The following is a 26342-nucleotide window of genomic DNA, read 5'->3' on the forward strand; positions in this document are numbered from 1 at the left end:
TATGTGAATATATATAAATATAACTTTGAAATGTGTTAGAAAAAGTCTTCTACTCATTTGAAACTCATGCTAAGTGTTTTACATTGTCTTTTTATTATGCAGTTGTTGGTTATGCAAGTCTTCTGAATTTATTAGTTCTTTAAGTTATATCAAGCTAGTGCTTGGAATGACAAGGACAAATAAACTTGTTTTGCAGAAGAAAAATGTCATGTTGCTTCAAATAAATACCAGAACATCTGGACTTTCTTCAACTTGTTCATTCCTCTGAGTTACATATCAAGAGAACATGATCAAAAAAAGGAAAAACAGAAGGACATAAAGAATATTTCTTCTTCAACTGGGGAATTTAAGCCTAAATTAGCTGTGGTTTCCCTTACATATTGGAGAAATAGTATAAATTACAAATTCAACTAAAAGAAAAAAAAATGAATGAAACAAGGAAAATTAACACACAGCAGCTATTTGCAATTCCCATAAACCATCCGTCTTTATAAAGCTCACACAACTATATCCTTACAGGAACTTTCGAAGCCCGGATAGCTCAGTCGGTAGAGCATCAGACTTTTAATCTGAGGGTTCAAGTCCCTGTTCGGGCGAGCACTTTTAAAACAGTCACAAACTGAGCATGTTCCAAGAATTCACAGTATATATGTGAATATATATAAATATAACTTTGAAATTTGTTAGAAAAAGTCTTCTACTCATTTGAAACTCATGCTAAGTGTTTTACATTGTCTTTTTATTATGCAGTTGTTGGTTATGCAAGTCTTCTGAATTTATTAGTTCTTTAAGTTATATCAAGCTAGTGCTTGGAATGACAAGGAAAAATAAACTTGTTTTGCAGAAGAAAAATGTCATGTTGCTTCAAATAAATACCAGAACATCTGGACTTTCTTCAACTTGTTCATTCCTCTGAGTTACATATCAAGAGAACATGATCAAAAAAAGGAAAAACAGAAGGACATAAAGAATATTTCTTCTTGAACTAGGGAATTTAAGCCTAAATTAGCTGTGGTTTCCCTTACATATTGGAGAAATAGTATAAATTCCAAATTCAACTAAAAGAAAAAAAATGAATGAAACAAGGAAAATTAACACACAGCAGCTATTTGCAATTCCCATAAACCATCCGTCTTTATAAAGCTCACACAACTATATCCTTACAGGAACTTTCGAAGCCCGGATAGCTCAGTCGGTAGAGCATCAGACTTTTAATCTGAGGGTCCAGGGTTCAAGTCCCTGTTCGGGCGAGCACTTTTAAAACAGTCACAAACTGAGCATGTTCCAAGAATTCACAGTATATATGTGAATATATATAAATATAACTTTGAAATTTGTTAGAAAAAGTCTTCTACTCATTTGAAATTCATGCTAAGTGTTTTACATTGTCTTTTCATTATGCAGTTGTTGGTTATGCAAGTCTTCTGAATTTATTAGTTCTTTAAGTTATATCAAGCTAGTGCTTGGAATGACAAGGACAAATAAACTTGTTTTGCAGAAGAAAAATGTCATGTTGCTTCAAATAAATACCAGAACATCTGGACTTTCTTCAACTTGTTCATTCCTCTGAGTTACATATCAAGAGAACATGATCAAAAAAAGGAAAAACAGAAGGACATAAAGAATATTTCTTCTTCAACTGGGGAATTTAAGCCTAAATTAGCTGTGGTTTCCCTTACATATTGGAGAAATAGTATAAATTCCAAATTCAACTAAAAGAAAAAAAAATGAATGAAACAAGGAAAATTAACACACAGCAGCTATTTGCAATTCCCATAAACCATCCGTCTTTATAAAGCTCACACAACTATATCCTTACAGGAACTTTCGAAGCCCGGATAGCTCAGTCGGTAGAGCATCAGACTTTTAATCTGAGGGTCCAGGGTTCAAGTCCCTGTTCGGGCGAGCACTTTTAAAACAGTCACAAACTGAGCATGTTCCAAGAATTCACAGTACATATATAAATATAACTTTGAAATTTGTTAGAAAAAGTCTTCTACTCATTTGAAACTCTTCTTGAACTGGGGAATTTAAGCCTAAATTAGCTGTGGTTTCCCTTACATATTGGAGAAATAGTATAAATTCCAAATTCAACTAAAAGAAAAAAAATGAATGAAACAAGGAAAATTAACACACAGCAGCTATTTGCAATTCCCATAAACCATCCGTCTTTATAAAGCTCACACAACTATATCCTTACAGGAACTTTCGAAGCCCGGATAGCTCAGTCGGTAGAGCATCAGACTTTTAATCTGAGGGTCCAGGGTTCAAGTCCCTGTTCGGGCGAGCACTTTTAAAACAGTCACAAACTGAGCATGTTCCAAGAATTCACAGTACATATATAAATATAACTTTGAAATTTGTTAGAAAAAGTCTTCTACTCATTTGAAACTCTTCTTGAACTGGGGAATTTAAGCCTAAATTAGCTGTGGTTTTCCTTACATATTGGAGAAATAGTATAAATTCCAAATTCAACTAAAAGAAAAAAAATGAATGAAACAAGGAAAATTAACACACAGCAGCTATTTGCAATTCCCATAAACCATCCGTCTTTATAAAGCTCACACAACTATCTCCTTACAGGAACTTTCGAAGCCCGGATAGCTCAGTCGGTAGAGCATCAGACTTTTAATCTGAGGGTCCAGGGTTCAAGTCCCTGTTCGGGCGAGTACTTTTAAAAAAGTCACAAACTGAGCATGTTCCAAGAATTCACAGTATATATGTGAATATATATAAATATAACTTTGAAATGTGTTAGAAAAAGTCTTCTACTCATTTGAAACTCATGCTAAGTGTTTTACATTGTCTTTTTATTATGCAGTTGTTGGTTATGCAAGTCTTCTGAATTTATTAGTTCTTTAAGTTATATCAAGCTAGTGCTTGGAATGACAAGGAAAAATAAACTTGTTTTGCAGAAGAAAAATGTCATGTTGCTTCAAATAAATACCAGAACATCTGGACTTTCTTCAACTTGTTCATTCCTCTGAGTTACATATCAAGAGAACATGATCAAAAAAAGGAAAAACAGAAGGACATAAAGAATATTTCTTCTTCAACTGGGGAATTTAAGCCTAAATTAGCTGTGGTTTCCCTTACATATTGGAGAAATAGTATAAATTCCAAATTCAACTAAAAGAAAAAAAAATGAATGAAACAAGGAAAATTAACACACAGCAGCTATTTGCAATTCCCATAAACCATCCGTCTTTATAAAGCTCACACAACTATATCCTTACAGGAACTTTCGAAGCCCGGATAGCTCAGTCGGTAGAGCATCAGACTTTTAATCTGAGGGTCCAGGGTTCAAGTCCCTGTTCGGGCGAGCACTTTTAAAACAGTCACAAACTGAGCATGTTCCAAGAATTCACTGTACATATATAAATATAACCTTGAAATTTGTTAGAAAAAGTCTTCTACTCATTTGAAACTCTTCTTGAACTGGGGAATTTAAGCCTAAATTAGCTGTGGTTTTCCTTACATATTGGAGAAATAGTATAAATTCCAAATTCAACTAAAAGAAAAAAAATGAATGAAACAAGGAAAATTAACACACAGCAGCTATTTGCAATTCCCATAAACCATCCGTCTTTATAAAGCTCACACAACTATATCCTTACAGGAACTTTCGAAGCCCGGATAGCTCAGTCGGTAGAGCATCAGACTTTTAATCTGAGGGTCCAGGGTTCAAGTCCCTGTTCGGGCGAGCACTTTTAAAACAGTCACAAACTGAGCATGTTCCAAGAATTCACAGTATATATGTGAATATATATAAATATAACTTTGAAATTTGTTAGAAAAAGTCTTCTACTCATTTGAAACTCATGCTAAGTGTTTTACATTGTCTTTTTATTATGCAGTTGTTGGTTATGCAAGTCTTCTGAATTTATTAGTTCTTTAAGTTATATCAAGCTAGTGCTTGGAATGACAAGGAAAAATAAACTTGTTTTGCAGAAGAAAAATGTCATGTTGCTTCAAATAAATACCAGAACATCTGGACTTTCTTCAACTTGTTCATTCCTCTGAGTTACATATCAAGAGAACATGATCAAAAAAAGGAAAAACAGAAGGACATAAAGAATATTTCTTCTTCAACTGGGGAATTTAAGCCTAAATTAGCTGTGATTTCCCTTACATATTGGAGAAATTGTACAAATTCCAAATTCAACTAAAAGAAAAAAAAATGAATGAAACAAGGAAAATTAACACACAGCAGCTATTTGCAATTCCCATAAACCATCCGTCTTTATAAAGCTCACACAACTATATCCTTACAGGAACTTTCGAAGCCCGGATAGCTCAGTCGGTAGAGCATCAGACTTTTAATCTGAGGGTTCAAGTCCCTGTTTGGGCGAGCACTTTTAAAACAGTCACAAACTGAGCTTGTTCCAAGAATTCACAGTATATATGTGAATATATATAAATATAACTTTGAAATTTGTTAGAAAAAGTCTTCTACTCATTTGAAACTCATGCTAAGTGTTTTACATTGTCTTTTTATTATGCAGTTGTTGGTTATGCAAGTCTTCTGAATTTATTAGTTCTTTAAGTTATATCAAGCTAGTGCTTGGAATGACAAGGACAAATAAACTTGTTTTGCAGAAGAAAAATGTCATGTTGCTTCAAATAAATACCAGAACATCTGGACTTTCTTCAACTTGTTCATTCCTCTGAGTTACATATCAAGAGAACATGATCAAAAAAAGGAAAAACAGAAGGACATAAAGAATATTTCTTCTTCAACTGGGGAATTTAAGCCTAAATTAGCTGTGGTTTCCCTTACATATTGGAGAAATAGTATAAATTCCAAATTCAACTAAAAGAAAAAAAAATGAATGAAACAAGGAAAATTAACACACAGCAGCTATTTGCAATTCCCATAAACCATCCGTCTTTATAAAGCTCACACAACTATATCCTTACAGGAACTTTCGAAGCCCGGATAGCTCAGTCGGTAGAGCATCAGACTTTTAATCTGAGGGTCCAGGGTTCAAGTCCCTGTTCGGGCGAGCACTTTTAAAACAGTCACAAACTGAGCATGTTCCAAGAATTCACAGTACATATATAAATATAACTTTGAAATTTGTTAGAAAAAGTCTTCTACTCATTTGAAACTCTTCTTGAACTGGGGAATTTAAGCCTAAATTAGCTGTGGTTTCCCTTACATATTGGAGAAATAGTATAAATTCCAAATTCAACTAAAAGAAAAAAAATGAATGAAACAAGGAAAATTAACACACAGCAGCTATTTGCAATTCCCATAAACCATCCGTCTTTATAAAGCTCACACAACTATATCCTTACAGGAACTTTCGAAGCCCGGATAGCTCAGTCGGTAGAGCATCAGACTTTTAATCTGAGGGTCCAGGGTTCAAGTCCCTGTTCGGGCGAGCACTTTTAAAACAGTCACAAACTGAGCATGTTCCAAGAATTCACAGTACATATATAAATATAACTTTGAAATTTGTTAGAAAAAGTCTTCTACTCATTTGAAACTCTTCTTGAACTGGGGAATTTAAGCCTAAATTAGCTGTGGTTTTCCTTACATATTGGAGAAATAGTATAAATTCCAAATTCAACTAAAAGAAAAAAAATGAATGAAACAAGGAAAATTAACACACAGCAGCTATTTGCAATTCCCATAAACCATCCGTCTTTATAAAGCTCACACAACTATATCCTTACAGGAACTTTCGAAGCCCGGATAGCTCAGTCGGTAGAGCATCAGACTTTTAATCTGACTTGTTTTGCAGAAGAAAAATGTCATGTTGCTTCAAATAAATACCAGAACATCTGGACTTTCTTCAACTTGTTCATTCCTCTGAGTTACATATCAAGAGAACATGATCAAAAAAAGGAAAAACAGAAGGACATAAAGAATATTTCTTCTTCAACTGGGGAATTTAAGCCTAAATTAGCTGTGGTTTCCCTTACATATTGGAGAAATAGTATAAATTCCAAATTCAACTAAAAGAAAAAAAAATGAATGAAACAAGGAAAATTAACACACAGCAGCTATTTGCAATTCCCATAAACCATCCGTCTTTATAAAGCTCACACAACTATATCCTTACAGGAACTTTCGAAGCCCGGATAGCTCAGTCGGTAGAGCATCAGACTTTTAATCTGAGGGTCCAGGGTTCAAGTCCCTGTTCGGGCGAGCACTTTTAAAACAGTCACAAACTGAGCATGTTCCAAGAATTCACAGTATATATGTGAATATATATAAATATAACTTTGAAATGTGTTAGAAAAAGTCTTCTACTCATTTGAAACTCATGCTAAGTGTTTTACATTGTCTTTTTATTATGCAGTTGTTGGTTATGCAAGTCTTCTGAATTTATTAGTTCTTTAAGTTATATCAAGCTAGTGCTTGGAATGACAAGGAAAAATAAACTTGTTTTGCAGAAGAAAAATGTCATGTTGCTTCAAATAAATACCAGAACATCTGGACTTTCTTCAACTTGTTCATTCCTCTGAGTTACATATCAAGAGAACATGATCAAAAAAAGGAAAAACAGAAGGACATAAAGAATATTTCTTCTTCAACTGGGGAATTAAGCCTAAATTAGCTGTGGTTTCCCTTACATATTGGAGAAATAGTATAAATTACAAATTCAACTAAAAGAAAAAAAAATGAATGAAACAAGGAAAATTAACACACAGCAGCTATTTGCAATTCCCATAAACCATCCGTCTTTATAAAGCTCACACAACTATATCCTTACAGGAACTTTCGAAGCCCGGATAGCTCAGTCGGTAGAGCATCAGACTTTTAATCTGAGGGTCCAGGGTTCAAGTCCCTGTTCGGGCGAGCACTTTTAAAACAGTCACAAACTGAGCATGTTCCAAGAATTCACAGTATATATGTGAATATATATAAATATAACTTTGAAATTTGTTAGAAAAAGTCTTCTACTCATTTGAAACTCATGCTAAGTGTTTTACATTGTCTTTTTATTATGCAGTTGTTGGTTATGCAAGTCTTCTGAATTTATTAGTTCTTTAAGTTATATCAAGCTAGTGCTTGGAATGACAAGGAAAAATAAACTTGTTTTGCAGAAGAAAAATGTCATGTTGCTTCAAATAAATACCAGAACATCTGGACTTTCTTCAACTTGTTCATTCCTCTGAGTTACATATCAAGAGAACATGATCAAAAAAAGGAAAAACAGAAGGACATAAAGAATATTTCTTCTTCAACTGGGGAATTTAAGCCTAAATTAGCTGTGGTTTCCCTTACATATTGGAGAAATAGTATAAATTACAAATTCAACTAAAAGAAAAAAAAATGAATGAAACAAGGAAAATTAACACACAGCAGCTATTTGCAATTCCCATAAACCATCCGTCTTTATAAAGCTCACACAACTATATCCTTACAGGAACTTTCGAAGCCCGGATAGCTCAGTCGGTAGAGCATCAGACTTTTAATCTGAGGGTTCAAGTCCCTGTTCGGGCGAGCACTTTTAAAACAGTCACAAACTGAGCATGTTCCAAGAATTCACAGTATATATGTGAATATATATAAATATAACTTTGAAATTTGTTAGAAAAAGTCTTCTACTCATTTGAAACTCATGCTAAGTGTTTTACATTGTCTTTTTATTATGCAGTTGTTGGTTATGCAATTTTACATTGTCTTTTTATTATGCAGTTGTTGGTTATGCAAGTCTTCTGAATTTATTAGTTCTTTAAGTTATATCAAGCTAGTGCTTGGAATGACAAGGAAAAATAAACTTGTTTTGCAGAAGAAAAATGTCATGTTGCTTCAAATAAATACCAGAACATCTGGACTTTCTTCAACTTGTTCATTCCTCTGAGTTACATATCAAGAGAACATGATCAAAAAAAGGAAAAACAGAAGGACATAAAGAATATTTCTTCTTCAACTGGGGAATTTAAGCCTAAATTAGCTGTGGTTTCCCTTACATATTGGAGAAATAGTATAAATTCCAAATTCAACTAAAAGAAAAAAAAATGAATGAAACAAGGAAAATTAACACACAGCAGCTATTTGCAATTCCCATAAACCATCCGTCTTTATAAAGCTCACACAACTATATCCTTACAGGAACTTTCGAAGCCCGGATAGCTCAGTCGGTAGAGCATCAGACTTTTAATCTGAGGGTCCAGGGTTCAAGTCCCTGTTCGGGCGAGCACTTTTAAAACAGTCACAAACTGAGCATGTTCCAAGAATTCACAGTACATATATAAATATAACTTTGAAATTTGTTAGAAAAAGTCTTCTACTCATTTGAAACTCTTCTTGAACTGGGGAATTTAAGCCTAAATTAGCTGTGGTTTTCCTTACATATTGGAGAAATAGTATAAATTCCAAATTCAACTAAAAGAAAAAAAATGAATGAAACAAGGAAAATTAACACACAGCAGCTATTTGCAATTCCCATAAACCATCCGTCTTTATAAAGCTCACACAACTATATCCTTACAGGAACTTTCGAAGCCCGGATAGCTCAGTCGGTAGAGCATCAGACTTTTAATCTGAGGGTCCAGGGTTCAAGTCCCTGTTCGGGCGAGCACTTTTAAAACAGTCACAAACTGAGCATGTTCCAAGAATTCACAGTACATATATAAATATAACTTTGAAATTTGTTAGAAAAAGTCTTCTACTCATTTGAAACTCTTCTTGAACTGGGGAATTTAAGCCTAAATTAGCTGTGGTTTTCCTTACATATTGGAGAAATAGTATAAATTCCAAATTCAACTAAAAGAAAAAAAAATGAATGAAACAAGGAAAATTAACACACAGCAGCTATTTGCAATTCCCATAAACCATCCGTCTTTATAAAGCTCACACAACTATATCCTTACAGGAACTTTCGAAGCCCGGATAGCTCAGTCGGTAGAGCATCAGACTTTTAATCTGAGGGTCCAGGGTTCAAGTCCCTGTTTGGGCGAGCACTTTTAAAACAGTCACAAACCGAGCATGTTCCAAGAATTCACAGTATATATGTGAATATATATAAATATAACTTTGAAATGTGTTAGAAAAAGTCTTCTACTCATTTGAAACTCATGCTAAGTCTTTTACATTGTCTTTTTATTATGCAGTTGTTGGTTATGCAAGTCTTCTGAATTTATTAGTTCTTTAAGTTATATCAAGCTAGTGCTTGGAATGACAAGGACAAATAAACTTGTTTTGCAGAAGAAAAATGTCATGTTGCTTCAAATAAATACCAGAACATCTGGACTTTCTTCAACTTGTTCATTCCTCTGAGTTACATATCAAGAGAACATGATCAAAAAAAGGAAAAACAGAAGGACATAAAGAATATTTCTTCTTCAACTGGGGAATTTAAGCCTAAATTAGCTGTGGTTTCCCTTACATATTGGAGAAATAGTATAAATTCCAAATTCAACTAAAAGAAAAAAAAATGAATGAAACAAGGAAAATTAACACACAGCAGCTATTTGCAATTCCCATAAACCATCCGTCTTTATAAAGCTCACACAACTATATCCTTACAGGAACTTTCGAAGCCCGGATAGCTCAGTCGGTAGAGCATCAGACTTTTAATCTGAGGGTCCAGGGTTCAAGTCCCTGTTCGGGCGAGCACTTTTAAAACAGTCACAAACTGAGCATGTTCCAAGAATTCACAGTATATATGTGAATATATATAAATATAACTTTGAAATTTGTTAGAAAAAGTCTTCTACTCATTTGAAACTCATGCTAAGTGTTTTACATTGTCTTTTTATTATGCAGTTGTTGGTTATGCAAGTCTTCTGAATTTATTAGTTCTTTAAGTTATATCAAGCTAGTGCTTGGAATGACAAGGAAAAATAAACTTGTTTTGCAGAAGAAAAATGTCATGTTGCTTCAAATAAATACCAGAACATCTGGACTTTCTTCAACTTGTTCATTCCTCTGAGTTACATATCAAGAGAACATGATCAAAAAAAGGAAAAACAGAAGGACATAAAGAATATTTCTTCTTGAACTAGGGAATTTAAGCCTAAATTAGCTGTGGTTTCCCTTACATATTGGAGAAATAGTATAAATTCCAAATTCAACTAAAAGAAAAAAAAATGAATGAAACAAGGAAAATTAACACACAGCAGCTATTTGCAATTCCCATAAACCATCCGTCTTTATAAAGCTCACACAACTATATCCTTACAGGAACTTTCGAAGCCCGGATAGCTCAGTCGGTAGAGCATCAGACTTTTAATCTGAGGGTCCAGGGTTCAAGTCCCTGTTCGGGCGAGCACTTTTAAAACAGTCACAAACTGAGCATGTTCCAAGAATTCACAGTATATATGTGAATATATATAAATATAACTTTGAAATTTGTTAGAAAAAGTCTTCTACTCATTTGAAACTCATGCTAAGTGTTTTACATTGTCTTTTTATTATGCAGTTGTTGGTTATGCAAGTCTTCTGAATTTATTAGTTCTTTAAGTTATATCAAGCTAGTGCTTGGAATGACAAGGAAAAATAAACTTGTTTTGCAGAAGAAAAATGTCATGTTGCTTCAAATAAATACCAGAACATCTGGACTTTCTTCAACTTGTTCATTCCTCTGAGTTACATATCAAGAGAACATGATCAAAAAAAGGAAAAACAGAAGGACATAAAGAATATTTCTTCTTCAACTGGGGAATTTAAGCCTAAATTAGCTGTGGTTTCCCTTACATATTGGAGAAATAGTATAAATTACAAATTCAACTAAAAGAAAAAAAAATGAATGAAACAAGGAAAATTAACACACAGCAGCTATTTGCAATTCCCATAAACCATCCGTCTTTATAAAGCTCACACAACTATATCCTTACAGGAACTTTCGAAGCCCGGATAGCTCAGTCGGTAGAGCATCAGACTTTTAATCTGAGGGTCCAGGGTTCAAGTCCCTGTTCGGGCGAGCACTTTTAAAACAGTCACAAACTGAGCATGTTCCAAGAATTCACAGTATATATGTGAATATATATAAATATAACTTTGAAATTTGTTAGAAAAAGTCTTCTACTCATTTGAAACTCATGCTAAGTCTTTTACATTGTCTTTTTATTATGCAGTTGTTGGTTATGCAAGTCTTCTGAATTTATTAGTTCTTTAAGTTATATCAAGCTAGTGCTTGGAATGACAAGGAAAAATAAACTTGTTTTGCAGAAGAAAAATGTCATGTTGCTTCAAATAAATACCAGAACATCTGGACTTTCTTCAACTTGTTCATTCCTCTGAGTTACATATCAAGAGAACATGATCAAAAAAAGGAAAAACAGAAGGACATAAAGAATATTTCTTCTTCAACTGGGGAATTTAAGCCTAAATTAGCTGTGGTTTCCCTTACATATTGGAGAAATAGTATAAATTACAAATTCAACTAAAAGAAAAAAAAATGAATGAAACAAGGAAAATTAACACACAGCAGCTATTTGCAATTCCCATAAACCATCCGTCTTTATAAAGCTCACACAACTATATCCTTACAGGAACTTTCGAAGCCCGGATAGCTCAGTCGGTAGAGCATCAGACTTTTAATCTGAGGGTCCAGGGTTCAAGTCCCTGTTCGGGCGAGCACTTTTAAAACAGTCACAAACTGAGCATGTTCCAAGAATTCACAGTACATATATAAATATAACTTTGAAATTTGTTAGAAAAAGTCTTCTACTCATTTGAAACTCTTCTTGAACTGGGGAATTTAAGCCTAAATTAGCTGTGGTTTTCCTTACATATTGGAGAAATAGTATAAATTCCAAATTCAACTAAAAGAAAAAAAATGAATGAAACAAGGAAAATTAACACACAGCAGCTATTTGCAATTCCCATAAACCATCCGTCTTTATAAAGCTCACACAACTATATCCTTACAGGAACTTTCGAAGCCCGGATAGCTCAGTCGGTAGAGCATCAGACTTTTAATCTGAGGGTCCAGGGTTCAAGTCCCTGTTCGGGCGAGCACTTTTAAAACAGTCACAAACTGAGCATGTTCCAAGAATTCACAGTATATATGTGAATATATATAAATATAACTTTGAAATGTGTTAGAAAAAGTCTTCTACTCATTTGAAACTCATGCTAAGTCTTTTACATTGTCTTTTTATTATGCAGTTGTTGGTTATGCAAGTCTTCTGAATTTATTAGTTCTTTAAGTTATATCAAGCTAGTGCTTGGAATGACAAGGACAAATAAACTTGTTTTGCAGAAGAAAAATGTCATGTTGCTTCAAATAAATACCAGAACATCTGGACTTTCTTCAACTTGTTCATTCCTCTGAGTTACATATCAAGAGAACATGATCAAAAAAAGGAAAAACAGAAGGACATAAAGAATATTTCTTCTTCAACTGGGGAATTTAAGCCTAAATTAGCTGTGGTTTCCCTTACATATTGGAGAAATAGTATAAATTCCAAATTCAACTAAAAGAAAAAAAAATGAATGAAACAAGGAAAATTAACACACAGCAGCTATTTGCAATTCCCATAAACCATCCGTCTTTATAAAGCTCACACAACTATATCCTTACAGGAACTTTCGAAGCCCGGATAGCTCAGTCGGTAGAGCATCAGACTTTTAATCTGAGGGTTCAAGTCCCTGTTTGGGCGAGCACTTTTAAAACAGTCACAAACTGAGCTTGTTCCAAGAATTCACAGTATATATGTGAATATATATAAATATAACTTTGAAATTTGTTAGAAAAAGTCTTCTACTCATTTGAAACTCATGCTAAGTGTTTTACATTGTCTTTTTATTATGCAGTTGTTGGTTATGCAAGTCTTCTGAATTTATTAGTTCTTTAAGTTATATCAAGCTAGTGCTTGGAATGACAAGGAAAAATAAACTTGTTTTGCAGAAGAAAAATGTCATGTTGCTTCAAATAAATACCAGAACATCTGGACTTTCTTCAACTTGTTCATTCCTCTGAGTTACATATCAAGAGAACATGATCAAAAAAAGGAAAAACAGAAGGACATAAAGAATATTTCTTCTTGAACTAGGGAATTTAAGCCTAAATTAGCTGTGGTTTCCCTTACATATTGGAGAAATAGTATAAATTCCAAATTCAACTAAAAGAAAAAAAAATGAATGAAACAAGGAAAATTAACACACAGCAGCTATTTGCAATTCCCATAAACCATCCGTCTTTATAAAGCTCACACAACTATATCCTTACAGGAACTTTCGAAGCCCGGATAGCTCAGTCGGTAGAGCATCAGACTTTTAATCTGAGGGTCCAGGGTTCAAGTCCCTGTTCGGGCGAGCACTTTTAAAACAGTCACAAACTGAGCATGTTCCAAGAATTCACAGTATATATGTGAATATATATAAATATAACTTTGAAATTTGTTAGAAAAAGTCTTCTACTCATTTGAAACTCATGCTAAGTGTTTTACATTGTCTTTTTATTATGCAGTTGTTGGTTATGCAAGTCTTCTGAATTTATTAGTTCTTTAAGTTATATCAAGCTAGTGCTTGGAATGACAAGGAAAAATAAACTTGTTTTGCAGAAGAAAAATGTCATGTTGCTTCAAATAAATACCAGAACATCTGGACTTTCTTCAACTTGTTCATTCCTCTGAGTTACATATCAAGAGAACATGATCAAAAAAAGGAAAAACAGAAGGACATAAAGAATATTTCTTCTTCAACTTGGGAATTTAAGCCTAAATTAGCTGTGGTTTCCCTTACATATTGGAGAAATAGTATAAATTCCAAATTCAACTAAAAGAAAAAAAAATGAATGAAACAAGGAAAATTAACACACAGCAGCTATTTGCAATTCCCATAAACCATCCGTCTTTATAAAGCTCACACAACTATATCCTTACAGGAACTTTCGAAGCCCGGATAGCTCAGTCGGTAGAGCATCAGACTTTTAATCTGAGGGTCCAGGGTTCAAGTCCCTGTTCGGGCGAGCACTTTTAAAACAGTCACAAACTGAGCATGTTCCAAGAATTCACAGTATATATGTGAATATATATAAATATAACTTTGAAATTTGTTAGAAAAAGTCTTCTACTCATTTGAAACTCATGCTAAGTGTTTTACATTGTCTTTTTATTATGCAGTTGTTGGTTATGCAAGTCTTCTGAATTTATTAGTTCTTTAAGTTATATCAAGCTAGTGCTTGGAATGACAAGGAAAAATAAACTTGTTTTGCAGAAGAAAAATGTCATGTTGCTTCAAATAAATACCAGAACATCTGGACTTTCTTCAACTTGTTCATTCCTCTGAGTTACATATCAAGAGAACATGATCAAAAAAAGGAAAAACAGAAGGACATAAAGAATATTTCTTCTTCAACTGGGGAATTTAAGCCTAAATTAGCTGTGGTTTCCCTTACATATTGGAGAAATAGTATAAATTCCAAATTCAACTAAAAGAAAAAAAAATGAATGAAACAAGGAAAATTAACACACAGCAGCTATTTGCAATTCCCATAAACCATCCGTCTTTATAAAGCTCACACAACTATATCCTTACAGGAACTTTCGAAGCCCGGATAGCTCAGTCGGTAGAGCATCAGACTTTTAATCTGAGGGTCCAGGGTTCAAGTCCCTGTTCGGGCGAGCACTTTTAAAACAGTCACAAACTGAGCATGTTCCAAGAATTCACAGTACATATATAAATATAACTTTGAAATTTGTTAGAAAAAGTCTTCTACTCATTTGAAACTCTTCTTGAACTGGGGAATTTAAGCCTAAATTAGCTGTGGTTTTCCTTAAATATTGGAGAAATAGTATAAATTCCAAATTCAACTAAAAGAAAAAAAATGAATGAAACAAGGAAAATTAACACACAGCAGCTATTTGCAATTCCCATAAACCATCCGTCTTTATAAAGCTCACACAACTATATCCTTACAGGAACTTTCGAAGCCCGGATAGCTCAGTCGGTAGAGCATCAGACTTTTAATCTGAGGGTCCAGGGTTCAAGTCCCTGTTCGGGCGAGCACTTTTAAAACAGTCACAAACTGAGCATGTTCCAAGAATTCACAGTATATATGTGAATATATATAAATATAACTTTGAAATGTGTTAGAAAAAGTCTTCTACTCATTTGAAACTCATGCTAAGTGTTTTACATTGTCTTTTTATTATGCAGTTGTTGGTTATGCAAGTCTTCTGAATTTATTAGTTCTTTAAGTTATATCAAGCTAGTGCTTGGAATGACAAGGACAAATAAACTTGTTTTGCAGAAGAAAAATGTCATGTTGCTTCAAATAAATACCAGAACATCTGGACTTTCTTCAACTTGTTCATTCCTCTGAGTTACATATCAAGAGAACATGATCAAAAAAAGGAAAAACAGAAGGACATAAAGAATATTTCTTCTTCAACTGGGGAATTTAAGCCTAAATTAGCTGTGGTTTCCCTTACATATTGGAGAAATAGTATAAATTCCAAATTCAACTAAAAGAAAAAAAAATGAATGAAACAAGGAAAATTAACACACAGCAGCTATTTGCAATTCCCATAAACCATCCGTCTTTATAAAGCTCACACAACTATATCCTTACAGGAACTTTCGAAGCCCGGATAGCTCAGTCGGTAGAGCATCAGACTTTTAATCTGAGGGTTCAAGTCCCTGTTCGGGCGAGCACTTTTAAAACAGTCACAAACTGAGCATGTTCCAAGAATTCACAGTATATATGTGAATATATATAAATATAACTTTGAAATTTGTTAGAAAAAGTCTTCTACTCATTTGAAATTCATGCTAAGTGTTTTACATTGTCTTTTCATTATGCAGTTGTTGGTTATGCAAGTCTTCTGAATTTATTAGTTCTTTAAGTTATATCAAGCTAGTGCTTGGAATGACAAGGAAAAATAAACTTGTTTTGCAGAAGAAAAATGTCATGTTGCTTCAAATAAATACCAGAACATCTGGACCATGCTAAGTGTTTTACATTGTCTTTTTATTATGCAGTTGTTGGTTATGCAAGTCTTCTGAATTTATTAGTTCTTTAAGTTATATCAAGCTAGTGCTTGGAATGACAAGGAAAAATAAACTTGTTTTGCAGAAGAAAAATGTCATGTTGCTTCAAATAAATACCAGAACATCTGGACTTTCTTCAACTTGTTCATTCCTCTGAGTTACATATCAAGAGAACATGATCAAAAAAAGGAAAAACAGAAGGACATAAAGAATATTTCTTCTTCAACTAGGGGAATTTAAGCCTAAATTAGCTGTGGTTTCCCTTACATATTGGAGAAATAGTATAAATTCCAAATTCAACTAAAAGAAAAAAAAATGAATGAAACAAGGAAAATTAACACACAGCAGCTATTTGCAATTCCCATAAACCATCCGTCTTTATAAAGCTCACACAACTATATCCTTACAGGAACTTTCGAAGCCCGGATAGCTCAGTCGGTAGAGCATCAGACTTTTAATCTGAGGGTCCAGGGTTCAAGTCCCTGTTCGGGCGAGCACTTTTAAAACAGTCACAAACTGAGCATGTTCCAAGAATTCACAGTACATATATAAATATAACTTTGAAATTTGTTAGAAAAAGTCTTCTACTCATTTGAAACTCTTCTTGAACTGGGGAATTTAAGCCTAAATTAGCTGTGGTTTCCCTTACATATTGGAGAAATAGTATAAATTCCAAATTCAACTAAAAGAAAAAAAATGAATGAAACAAGGAAAATTAACACACAGCAGCTATTTGCAATTCCCATAAACCATCCGTCTTTATAAAGCTCACACAACTATATCCTTACAGGAACTTTCGAAGCCCGGATAGCTCAGTCGGTAGAGCATCAGACTTTTAATCTGAGGGTCCAGGGTTCAAGTCCCTGTTCGGGCGAGCACTTTTAAAACAGTCACAAACTGAGCATGTTCCAAGAATTCACAGTACATATATAAATATAACTTTGAAATTTGTTAGAAAAAGTCTTCTACTCATTTGAAACTCTTCTTGAACTAGGGAATTTAAGCCTAAATTAGCTGTGGTTTCCCTTACATATTGGAGAAATAGTATAAATTCCAAATTCAACTAAAAGAAAAAAAATGAATGAAACAAGGAAAATTAACACACAGCAGCTATTTGCAATTCCCATAAACCATCCGTCTTTATAAAGCTCACACAACTATATCCTTACAGGAACTTTCGAAGCCCGGATAGCTCAGTCGGTAGAGCATCAGACTTTTAATCTGAGGGTCCAGGGTTCAAGTCCCTGTTTGGGCGAGCACTTTTAAAACAGTCACAAACTGAGCATGTTCCAAGAATTCACAGTACATATATAAATATAACTTTGAAATTTGTTAGAAAAAGTCTTCTACTCATTTGAAACTCTTCTTGAACTGGGGAATTTAAGCCTAAATTAGCTGTGGTTTTCCTTACATATTGGAGAAATAGTATAAATTCCAAATTCAACTAAAAGAAAAAAAAATGAATGAAACAAGGAAAATTAACGCACAGCAGCTATTTGCAATTCCCATAAACCATCCGTCTTTATAAAGCTCACACAACTATATCCTTACAGGAACTTTCGAAGCCCGGATAGCTCAGTCGGTAGAGCATCAGACTTTTAATCTGAGGGTCCAGGGTTCAAGTCCCTGTTCGGGCGAGCACTTTTAAAACAGTCACAAACTGAGCATGTTCCAAGAATTCACAGTATATATGTGAATATATATAAATATAACTTTGAAATTTGTTAGAAAAAGTCTTCTACTCATTTGAAACTCATGCTAAGTGTTTTACATTGTCTTTTTATTATGCAGTTGTTGGTTATGCAAGTCTTCTGAATTTATTAGTTCTTTAAGTTATATCAAGCTAGTGCTTGGAATGACAAGGACAAATAAACTTGTTTTGCAGAAGAAAAATGTCATGTTGCTTCAAATAAATACCAGAACATCTGGACTTTCTTCAACTTGGGGAATTTAAGCCTAAATTAGCTGTGGTTTTCCTTACATATTGGAGAAATAGTATAAATTCCAAATTCAACTAAAAGAAAAAAAAATGAATGAAACAAGGAAAATTAACACACAGCAGCTATTTGCAATTCCCATAAACCATCCGTCTTTATAAAGCTCACACAACTATATCCTTACAGGAACTTTCGAAGCCCGGATAGCTCAGTCGGTAGAGCATCAGACTTTTAATCTGAGGGTCCAGGGTTCAAGTCCCTGTTCGGGCGAGCACTTTTAAAACAGTCACAAACTGAGCATGTTCCAGGAATTCACAGTACATATATAAATATAACTTTGAAATTTGTTAGAAAAAGTCTTCTACTCATTTGAAACTCTTCTTGAACTGGGGAATTTAAGCCTAAATTAGCTGTGGTTTTCCTTACATATTGGAGAAATAGTATAAATTCCAAATTCAACTAAAAGAAAAAAAAATGAATGAAACAAGGAAAATTAACACACAGCAGCTATTTGCAATTCCCATAAACCATCCGTCTTTATAAAGCTCACACAACTATATCCTTACAGGAACTTTCGAAGCCCGGATAGCTCAGTCGGTAGAGCATCAGACTTTTAATCTGAGGGTCCAGGGTTCAAGTCCCTGTTCGGGCGAGCACTTTTAAAACAGTCACAAACTGAGCATGTTCCAAGAATTCACAGTATATATGTGAATATATATAAATATAACTTTGAAATTTGTTAGAAAAAGTCTTCTACTCATTTGAAACTCATGCTAAGTGTTTTACATTGTCTTTTTATTATGCAGTTGTTGGTTATGCAAGTCTTCTGAATTTATTAGTTCTTTAAGTTATATCAAGCTAGTGCTTGGAATGACAAGGACAAATAAACTTTTTTTGCAGAAGAAAAATGTCATGTTGCTTCAAATAAATACCAGAACATCTGGACTTTCTTCAACTTGTTCATTCCTCTGAGTTACATATCAAGAGAACATGATCAAAAAAAGGAAAAACAGAAGGACATAAAGAATATTTCTTCTTCAACTGGGGAATTTAAGCCTAAATTAGCTGTGGTTTCCCTTACATATTGGAGAAATAGTATAAATTACAAATTCAACTAAAAGAAAAAAAAATGAATGAAACAAGGAAAATTAACACACAGCAGCTATTTGCAATTCCCATAAACCATCCGTCTTTATAAAGCTCACACAACTATATCCTTACAGGAACTTTCGAAGCCCGGATAGCTCAGTCGGTAGAGCATCAGACTTTTAATCTGAGGGTCCAGGGTTCAAGTCCCTGTTCGGGCGAGCACTTTTAAAACAGTCACAAACTGAGCATGTTCCAAGAATTCACAGTGTATATGTGAATATATATAAATATAACTTTGAAATTTGTTAGAAAAAGTCTTCTACTCATTTGAAACTCATGCTAAGTGTTTTACATTGTCTTTTTATTATGCAGTTGTTGGTTATGCAAGTCTTCTGAATTTATTAGTTCTTTAAGTTATATCAAGCTAGTGCTTGGAATGACAAGGAAAAATAAACTTGTTTTGCAGAAGAAAAATGTCATGTTGCTTCAAATAAATACCAGAACATCTGGACTTTCTTCAACTTGTTCATTCCTCTGAGTTACATATCAAGAGAACATGATCAAAAAAAGGAAAAACAGAAGGACATAAAGAATATTTCTTCTTCAACTGGGGAATTTAAGCCTAAATTAGCTGTGGTTTCCCTTACATATTGGAGAAATAGTATAAATTACAAATTCAACTAAAAGAAAAAAAAATGAATGAAACAAGGAAAATTAACACACAGCAGCTATTTGCAATTCCCATAAACCATCCGTCTTTATAAAGCTCACACAACTATATCCTTACAGGAACTTTCGAAGCCCGGATAGCTCAGTCGGTAGAGCATCAGACTTTTAATCTGAGGGTCCAGGGTTCAAGTCCCTGTTCGGGCGAGCACTTTTAAAACAGTCACAAACTGAGCATGTTCCAAGAATTCACAGTATATATGTGAATATATATAAATATAACTTTGAAATTTGTTAGAAAAAGTCTTCTACTCATTTGAAATTCATGCTAAGTGTTTTACATTGTCTTTTTATTATGCAGTTGTTGGTTATGCAAGTCTTCTGAATTTATTAGTTCTTTAAGTTATATCAAGCTAGTGCTTGGAATGACAAGGAAAAATAAACTTGTTTTGCAGAAGAAAAATGTCATGTTGCTTCAAATAAATACCAGAACATCTGGACTTTCTTCAACTTGTTCATTCCTCTGAGTTACTTATCAAGAGAACATGATCAAAAAAAGGAAAAACAGAAGGACATAAAGAATATTTCTTCTTCAACTGGGGAATTTAAGCCTAAATTAGCTGTGGTTTCCCTTACATATTGGAGAAATAGTATAAATTCCAAATTCAACTAAAAGAAAAAAAAATGAATGAAACAAGGAAAATTAACACACAGCAGCTATTTGCAATTCCCATAAACCATCCGTCTTTATAAAGCTCACACAACTATATCCTTACAGGAACTTTCGAAGCCCGGATAGCTCAGTCGGTAGAGCATCAGACTTTTAATCTGAGGGTCCAGGGTTCAAGTCCCTGTTCGGGCGAGCACTTTTAAAACAGTCACAAACTGAGCATGTTCCAAGAATTCACAGTACATATATAAATATAACTTTGAAATTTGTTAGAAAAAGTCTTCTACTCATTTGAAACTCTTCTTGAACTGGGGAATTTAAGCCTAAATTAGCTGTGGTTTTCCTTACATATTGGAGAAATAGTATAAATTCCAAATTCAACTAAAAGAAAAAAAATGAATGAAACAAGGAAAATTAACACACAGCAGCTATTTGCAATTCCCATAAACCATCCGTCTTTATAAAGCTCACACAACTATATCCTTACAGGAACTTTCGAAGCCCGGATAGCTCAGTCGGTAGAGCATCAGACTTTTAATCTGAGGGTCCAGGGTTCAAGTCCCTGTTCGGGCAAGCACTTTTAAAACAGTCACAAACTGAGCATGTTCCAAGAATTCACAGTACATATATAAATATAACTTTGAAATTTGTTAGAAAAAGTCTTCTACTCATTTGAAACTCTTCTTGAACTGGGGAATTTAAGCCTAAATTAGCTGTGGTTTTCCTTACATATTGGAGAAATAGTATAAATTCCAAATTCAACTAAAAGAAAAAAAATGAATGAAACAAGGAAAATTAACACACAGCAGCTATTTGCAATTCCCATAAACCATCCGTCTTTATAAAGCTCACACAACTATATCCTTACAGGAACTTTCGAAGCCCGGATAGCTCAGTCGGTAGAGCATCAGACTTTTAATCTGAGGGTCCAGGGTTCAAGTCCCTGTTCGGGCGAGCACTTTTAAAACAGTCACAAACTGAGCATGTTCCAAGAATTCACAGTATATATGTGAATATATATAAATATAACTTTGAAATTTGTTAGAAAAAGTCTTCTACTCATTTGAAACTCATGCTAAGTGTTTTACATTGTCTTTTTATTATGCAGTTGTTGGTTATGCAAGTCTTCTGAATTTATTAGTTCTTTAAGTTATATCAAGCTAGTGCTTGGAATGACAAGGACAAATAAACTTGTTTTGCAGAAGAAAAATGTCATGTTGCTTCAAATAAATACCAGAACATCTGGACTTTCTTCAACTTGTTCATTCCTCTGAGTTACATATCAAGAGAACATGATCAAAAAAAGGAAAAACAGAAGGACATAAAGAATATTTCTTCTTCAACTGGGGAATTTAAGCCTAAATTAGCTGTGGTTTCCCTTACATATTGGAGAAATAGTATAAATTCCAAATTCAACTAAAAGAAAAAAAAATGAATGAAACAAGGAAAATTAACACACAGCAGCTATTTGCAATTCCCATAAACCATCCGTCTTTATAAAGCTCACACAACTATATCCTTACAGGAACTTTCGAAGCCCGGATAGCTCAGTCGGTAGAGCATCAGACTTTTAATCTGAGGGTCCAGGGTTCAAGTCCCTGTTCGGGCGAGCACTTTTAAAACAGTCACAAACTGAGCATGTTCCAAGAATTCACAGTACATATATAAATATAACTTTGAAATTTGTTAGAAAAAGTCTTCTACTCATTTGAAACTCTTCTTGAACTGGGGAATTTAAGCCTAAATTAGCTGTGGTTTCCCTTACATATTGGAGAAATAGTATAAATTCCAAATTCAACTAAAAGAAAAAAAATGAATGAAACAAGGAAAATTAACACACAGCAGCTATTTGCAATTCCCATAAACCATCCGTCTTTATAAAGCTCACACAACTATCTCCTTACAGGAACTTTCGAAGCCCGGATAGCTCAGTCGGTAGAGCATCAGACTTTTAATCTGAGGGTCCAGGGTTCAAGTCCCTGTTCGGGCGAGCACTTTTAAAACAGTCACAAACTGAGCATGTTCCAAGAATTCACAGTATATATGTGAATATATATAAATATAACTTTGAAATGTGTTAGAAAAAGTCTTCTACTCATTTGAAATTCATGCTAAGTGTTTTACATTGTCTTTTTATTATGCAGTTGTTGGTTATGCAAGTCTTCTGAATTTATTAGTTCTTTAAGTTATATCAAGCTAGTGCTTGGAATGACAAGGACAAATAAACTTGTTTTGCAGAAGAAAAATGTCATGTTGCTTCAAATAAATACCAGAACATCTGGACTTTCTTCAACTTGTTCATTCCTCTGAGTTACATATCAAGAGAACATGATCAAAAAAAGGAAAAACAGAAGGACATAAAGAATATTTCTTCTTCAACTGGGGAATTTAAGCCTAAATTAGCTGTGGTTTCCCTTACATATTGGAGAAATAGTATAAATTCCAAATTCAACTAAAAGAAAAAAAAATGAATGAAACAAGGAAAATTAACACACAGCAGCTATTTGCAATTCCCATAAACCATCCGTCTTTATAAAGCTCACACAACTATATCCTTACAGGAACTTTCGAAGCCCGGATAGCTCAGTCGGTAGAGCATCAGACTTTTAATCTGAGGGTTCAAGTCCCTGTTCGGGCGAGCACTTTTAAAACAGTCACAAACTGAGCATGTTCCAAGAATTCACAGTATATATGTGAATATATATAAATATAACTTTGAAATTTGTTAGAAAAAGTCTTCTACTCATTTGAAACTCATGCTAAGTGTTTTACATTGTCTTTTTATTATGCAGTTGTTGGTTATGCAAGTCTTCTGAATTTATTAGTTCTTTAAGTTATATCAAGCTAGTGCTTGGAATGACAAGGAAAAATAAACTTGTTTTGCAGAAGAAAAATGTCATGTTGCTTCAAATAAATACCAGAACATCTGGACTTTCTTCAACTTGTTCATTCCTCTGAGTTACATATCAAGAGAACATGATCAAAAAAAGGAAAAACAGAAGGACATAAAGAATATTTCTTCTTCAACTGGGGAATTTAAGCCTAAATTAGCTGTGGTTTCCCTTACATATTGGAGAAATAGTATAAATTACAAATTCAACTAAAAGAAAAAAAAATGAATGAAACAAGGAAAATTAACACACAGCAGCTATTTGCAATTCCCATAAACCATCCGTCTTTATAAAGCTCACACAACTATATCCTTACAGGAACTTTCGAAGCCCGGATAGCTCAGTCGGTAGAGCATCAGACTTTTAATCTGAGGGTCCAGGGTTCAAGTCACTGTTCGGGCGAGCACTTTTAAAACAGTCACAAACTGAGCATGTTCCAAGAATTCACAGTACATATATAAATATAACTTTGAAATTTGTTAGAAAAAGTCTTCTACTCATTTGAAACTCTTCTTGAACTGGGGAATTTAAGCCTAAATTAGCTGTGGTTTCCCTTACATATTGGAGAAATAGTATAAATTCCAAATTCAACTAAAAGAAAAAAAATGAATGAAACAAGGAAAATTAACACACAGCAGCTATTTGCAATTCCCATAAACCATCCGTCTTTATAAAGCTCACACAACTATATCCTTACAGGAACTTTCGAAGCCCGGATAGCTCAGTCGGTAGAGCATCAGACTTTTAATCTGAGGGTCCAGGGTTCAAGTCCCTGTTCGGGCGAGCACTTTTAAAACAGTCACAAACTGAGCATGTTCCAAGAATTCACAGTATATATGTGAATATATATAAATATAACTTTGAAATTTGTTAGAAAAAGTCTTCTACTCATTTGAAACTCATGCTAAGTGTTTTACATTGTCTTTTTATTATGCAGTTGTTGGTTATGCAAGTCTTCTGAATTTATTAGTTCTTTAAGTTATATCAAGCTAGTGCTTGGAATGACAAGGACAAATAAACTTGTTTTGCAGAAGAAAAATGTCATGTTGCTTCAAATAAATACCAGAACATCTGGACTTTCTTCAACTTGTTCATTCCTCTGAGTTACTTATCAAGAGAACATGATCAAAAAAAGGAAAAACAGAAGGACATAAAGAATATTTCTTCTTCAACTGGGGAATTTAAGCCTAAATTAGCTGTGGTTTCCCTTACATATTGGAGAAATAGTATAAATTCCAAATTCAACTAAAAGAAAAAAAAATGAATGAAACAAGGAAAATTAACACACAGCAGCTATTTGCAATTCCCATAAACCATCCGTCTTTATAAAGCTCACACAACTATATCCTTACAGGAACTTTCGAAGCCCGGATAGCTCAGTCGGTAGAGCATCAGACTTTTAATCTGAGGGTCGGTTCAAGTCCCTGTTCGGGCGAGCACTTTTAAAACAGTCACAAACTGAGCATGTTCCAAGAATTCACAGTATATATGTGAATATATATAAATATAACTTTGAAATTTGTTAGAAAAAGTCTTCTACTCATTTGAAATTCATGCTAAGTGTTTTACATTGTCTTTTCATTATGCAGTTGTTGGTTATGCAAGTCTTCTGAATTTATTAGTTCTTTAAGTTATATCAAGCTAGTGCTTGGAATGACAAGGAAAAATAAACTTGTTTTGCAGAAGAAAAATGTCATGTTGCTTCAAATAAATACCAGAACATCTGGACTTTCTTCAACTTGTTCATTCCTCTGAGTTACTTATCAAGAGAACATGATCAAAAAAAGGAAAAACAGAAGGACATAAAGAATATTTCTTCTTCAACTGGGGAATTTAAGCCTAAATTAGCTGTGGTTTCCCTTACATATTGGAGAAATAGTATAAATTACAAATTCAACTAAAAGAAAAAAAAATGAATGAAACAAGGAAAATTAACACACAGCAGCTATTTGCAATTCCCATAAACCATCCGTCTTTATAAAGCTCACACAACTATATCCTTACAGGAACTTTCGAAGCCCGGATAGCTCAGTCGGTAGAGCATCAGACTTTTAATCTGAGGGTTCAAGTCCCTGTTCGGGCGAGCACTTTTAAAACAGTCACAAACTGAGCATGTTCCAAGAATTCAAGGTATATATGTGAATATATATAAATATAACTTTGAAATTTGTTAGAAAAAGTCTTCTACTCATTTGAAACTCATGCTAAGTGTTTTACATTGTCTTTTTATTATGCAGTTGTTGGTTATGCAAGTCTTCTGAATTTATTAGTTCTTTAAGTTATATCAAGCTAGTGCTTGGAATGACAAGGAAAAATAAACTTGTTTTGCAGAAGAAAAATGTCATGTTGCTTCAAATAAATACCAGAACATCTGGACTTTCTTCAACTTGTTCATTCCTCTGAGTTACTTATCAAGAGAACATGATCAAAAAAAGGAAAAACAGAAGGACATAAAGAATATTTCTTCTTCAACTGGGGAATTTAAGCCTAAATTAGCTGTGGTTTCCCTTACATATTGGAGAAATAGTATAAATTACAAATTCAACTAAAAGAAAAAAAAATGAATGAAACAAGGAAAATTAACACACAGCAGCTATTTGCAATTCCCATAAACCATCCGTCTTTATAAAGCTCACACAACTATATCCTTACAGGAACTTTCGAAGCCTGGATAGCTCAGTCGGTAGAGCATCAGACTTTTAATCTGAGGGTCCAGGGTTCAAGTCCCTGTTCGGGCGAGCACTTTTAAAACAGTCACAAACTGAGCATGTTCCAAGAATTCACAGTACATATATAAATATAACTTAGAAATTTGTTAGAAAAAGTCTTCTACTCATTTGAAACTCTTCTTGAACTGGGGAATTTAAGCCTAAATTAGCTGTGGTTTCCCTTACATATTGGAGAAATAGTATAAATTCCAAATTCAACTAAAAGAAAAAAAATGAATGAAACAAGGAAAATTAACACACAGCAGCTATTTGCAATTCCCATAAACCATCCGTCTTTATAAAGCTCACACAACTATATCCTTACAGGAACTTTCGAAGCCCGGATAGCTCAGTCGGTAGAGCATCAGACTTTTAATCTGAGGGTCCAGGGTTCAAGTCCCTGTTCGGGCGAGCACTTTTAAAACAGTCACAAACTGAGCATGTTCCAAGAATTCACAGTACATATATAAATATAACTTT

At 33.8% G+C, this 26342-nt stretch overlaps 23 non-coding genes across 23 annotated transcripts; all 23 read left to right on the forward strand.

The window, feature by feature from the left end:
* Window positions 1-9500: 9500 nt before the first annotated feature.
* TRNAK-UUU (transfer RNA lysine (anticodon UUU)) lies at window positions 9501-9573 on the forward strand. Its single transcript has one exon. It is a non-coding gene; the product is annotated as a tRNA-Lys (tRNA).
* A 582-nt stretch (window positions 9574-10155) lies between these two features.
* On the forward strand, window positions 10156-10228 carry TRNAK-UUU (transfer RNA lysine (anticodon UUU)). The gene has a single exon. It is a non-coding gene; the product is annotated as a tRNA-Lys (tRNA).
* A 582-nt stretch (window positions 10229-10810) lies between these two features.
* TRNAK-UUU (transfer RNA lysine (anticodon UUU)) lies at window positions 10811-10883 on the forward strand. The gene has a single exon. It is a non-coding gene; the product is annotated as a tRNA-Lys (tRNA).
* Window positions 10884-11465: 582 nt separating this feature from the next.
* TRNAK-UUU (transfer RNA lysine (anticodon UUU)) lies at window positions 11466-11538 on the forward strand. Its single transcript has one exon. It is a non-coding gene; the product is annotated as a tRNA-Lys (tRNA).
* A 308-nt stretch (window positions 11539-11846) lies between these two features.
* On the forward strand, window positions 11847-11919 carry TRNAK-UUU (transfer RNA lysine (anticodon UUU)). Its single transcript has one exon. It is a non-coding gene; the product is annotated as a tRNA-Lys (tRNA).
* Window positions 11920-13149: 1230 nt separating this feature from the next.
* On the forward strand, window positions 13150-13222 carry TRNAK-UUU (transfer RNA lysine (anticodon UUU)). The gene has a single exon. It is a non-coding gene; the product is annotated as a tRNA-Lys (tRNA).
* A 582-nt stretch (window positions 13223-13804) lies between these two features.
* On the forward strand, window positions 13805-13877 carry TRNAK-UUU (transfer RNA lysine (anticodon UUU)). The gene has a single exon. It is a non-coding gene; the product is annotated as a tRNA-Lys (tRNA).
* Window positions 13878-14459: 582 nt separating this feature from the next.
* TRNAK-UUU (transfer RNA lysine (anticodon UUU)) lies at window positions 14460-14532 on the forward strand. Its single transcript has one exon. It is a non-coding gene; the product is annotated as a tRNA-Lys (tRNA).
* Window positions 14533-14840: 308 nt separating this feature from the next.
* On the forward strand, window positions 14841-14913 carry TRNAK-UUU (transfer RNA lysine (anticodon UUU)). Its single transcript has one exon. It is a non-coding gene; the product is annotated as a tRNA-Lys (tRNA).
* A 1408-nt stretch (window positions 14914-16321) lies between these two features.
* On the forward strand, window positions 16322-16394 carry TRNAK-UUU (transfer RNA lysine (anticodon UUU)). The gene has a single exon. It is a non-coding gene; the product is annotated as a tRNA-Lys (tRNA).
* A 308-nt stretch (window positions 16395-16702) lies between these two features.
* TRNAK-UUU (transfer RNA lysine (anticodon UUU)) lies at window positions 16703-16775 on the forward strand. Its single transcript has one exon. It is a non-coding gene; the product is annotated as a tRNA-Lys (tRNA).
* A 690-nt stretch (window positions 16776-17465) lies between these two features.
* Window positions 17466-17538, forward strand: TRNAK-UUU (transfer RNA lysine (anticodon UUU)). Its single transcript has one exon. It is a non-coding gene; the product is annotated as a tRNA-Lys (tRNA).
* Window positions 17539-18035: 497 nt separating this feature from the next.
* Window positions 18036-18108, forward strand: TRNAK-UUU (transfer RNA lysine (anticodon UUU)). Its single transcript has one exon. It is a non-coding gene; the product is annotated as a tRNA-Lys (tRNA).
* Window positions 18109-18417: 309 nt separating this feature from the next.
* TRNAK-UUU (transfer RNA lysine (anticodon UUU)) lies at window positions 18418-18490 on the forward strand. Its single transcript has one exon. It is a non-coding gene; the product is annotated as a tRNA-Lys (tRNA).
* Window positions 18491-19072: 582 nt separating this feature from the next.
* Window positions 19073-19145, forward strand: TRNAK-UUU (transfer RNA lysine (anticodon UUU)). Its single transcript has one exon. It is a non-coding gene; the product is annotated as a tRNA-Lys (tRNA).
* Window positions 19146-19727: 582 nt separating this feature from the next.
* Window positions 19728-19800, forward strand: TRNAK-UUU (transfer RNA lysine (anticodon UUU)). The gene has a single exon. It is a non-coding gene; the product is annotated as a tRNA-Lys (tRNA).
* A 582-nt stretch (window positions 19801-20382) lies between these two features.
* On the forward strand, window positions 20383-20455 carry TRNAK-UUU (transfer RNA lysine (anticodon UUU)). The gene has a single exon. It is a non-coding gene; the product is annotated as a tRNA-Lys (tRNA).
* Window positions 20456-20763: 308 nt separating this feature from the next.
* TRNAK-UUU (transfer RNA lysine (anticodon UUU)) lies at window positions 20764-20836 on the forward strand. Its single transcript has one exon. It is a non-coding gene; the product is annotated as a tRNA-Lys (tRNA).
* A 308-nt stretch (window positions 20837-21144) lies between these two features.
* Window positions 21145-21217, forward strand: TRNAK-UUU (transfer RNA lysine (anticodon UUU)). Its single transcript has one exon. It is a non-coding gene; the product is annotated as a tRNA-Lys (tRNA).
* Window positions 21218-21799: 582 nt separating this feature from the next.
* TRNAK-UUU (transfer RNA lysine (anticodon UUU)) lies at window positions 21800-21872 on the forward strand. The gene has a single exon. It is a non-coding gene; the product is annotated as a tRNA-Lys (tRNA).
* A 308-nt stretch (window positions 21873-22180) lies between these two features.
* Window positions 22181-22253, forward strand: TRNAK-UUU (transfer RNA lysine (anticodon UUU)). Its single transcript has one exon. It is a non-coding gene; the product is annotated as a tRNA-Lys (tRNA).
* A 1611-nt stretch (window positions 22254-23864) lies between these two features.
* On the forward strand, window positions 23865-23937 carry TRNAK-UUU (transfer RNA lysine (anticodon UUU)). Its single transcript has one exon. It is a non-coding gene; the product is annotated as a tRNA-Lys (tRNA).
* A 2263-nt stretch (window positions 23938-26200) lies between these two features.
* On the forward strand, window positions 26201-26273 carry TRNAK-UUU (transfer RNA lysine (anticodon UUU)). Its single transcript has one exon. It is a non-coding gene; the product is annotated as a tRNA-Lys (tRNA).
* The last annotated feature ends 69 nt before the right edge of the window (window positions 26274-26342 follow it).

Source organism: Bombina bombina, unplaced genomic scaffold (assembly GCF_027579735.1).
Source record: "Bombina bombina isolate aBomBom1 unplaced genomic scaffold, aBomBom1.pri scaffold_543, whole genome shotgun sequence".
In the NCBI taxonomy this organism is placed as follows: domain Eukaryota; kingdom Metazoa; phylum Chordata; class Amphibia; order Anura; family Bombinatoridae; genus Bombina; species Bombina bombina.